This window comes from Acyrthosiphon pisum, chromosome X (assembly GCF_005508785.2).
Source record: "Acyrthosiphon pisum isolate AL4f chromosome X, pea_aphid_22Mar2018_4r6ur, whole genome shotgun sequence".
Lineage (NCBI taxonomy): Eukaryota > Metazoa > Arthropoda > Insecta > Hemiptera > Aphididae > Acyrthosiphon > Acyrthosiphon pisum.
In genome coordinates, this window is record NC_042493.1 from 104,105,540 (window position 1) to 104,106,705 (window position 1,166).

The window sequence follows — 1,166 nt, forward strand, 5'->3', positions numbered from 1 at the left end:
TAGCATTTTCTATACACCATTAACATTTTCAAAATATTTGATTTATTTTGAGCTCTTTACGGACATTTTCATTTTCCCATTTTTTTAGTTTTTTTTCTAAAAATATCAATACAATTTTATTTGTGGATAAAAAAGCTTGAAAATTTAATAGAAGGCTCCTAGTATATTGTTTCAAAGGCAGATGAAAAATATTAAAAATCGTTAGTCACAGTTTTTTTTTATAAGCATTTAAAGTTTTAAAAAATGACAAAATATGGAAAAATCACGAAAATTTGCAATTTATTTTGGGTTAAGAATTCGTAAAAATTTTTCTTTTTAAATCCAAGATTTGAAAATGTAATACAAGATTCCTCATAATATTGTCTACCTTTATCTAAAAAAATTGTCTATAAGAAAGTCAAATTAAATTTTTATGATCGTTTGAAATTCAAATTTTTACAACATTGGATATTCACTCGATTTCTCATGTAGCGATTTCCTTATTTTGTTGTAATTCAAAAACGAATAACTGCAGATACATGAAAATTTTACTGAATGCTTATATTAGCATTTCCTATACACCATACAATTTTGAAAATATTTTGACTCTTTTTGAGCTGTTTACGGACATTTTCAGTTTTAAATTTTTTTAGTTTTTTTTTCTATAAATATCAATAAAGTTTTATCTGTAGGGCCAAAAAGTGTAAAAATTTAAGACAAAGCTCCTGATGTATATTAAAACAAGATTCCACGTAGGTAAGTAATTAATTCTGAAACCGAAAAATCTAAAAAATACATAAGCACAGTTTATTTTTATAGTCATTTTAAGTACAAATTTGGACGAAATTACATAATAAAAACCTAGGATAACTATTTTAGTTATTTTGTTGTGATTGTATAATATTATTCGTGGGTACTTGAAACTTCTAAAGTATACTATTATATATCTATTTATAGTACCACGGTTTTTTGTTATGATATGATTAATTTGGAATTTATTATAGGTACCTATTATAGGTCAAATTTTTGGGCGTAGGACGTTTGCGCATCGCTATTGTTATGAATGACCTTTTTTGTAGGCCGTTTGCGCATCACTATTGTTAAAAAAGGCATAGGGTGTTTTCCGATCGCTATTGTTACAAAAACCTTTTATATAGGGCCGTTTTTGCATAGCTATTGTAAAAAGG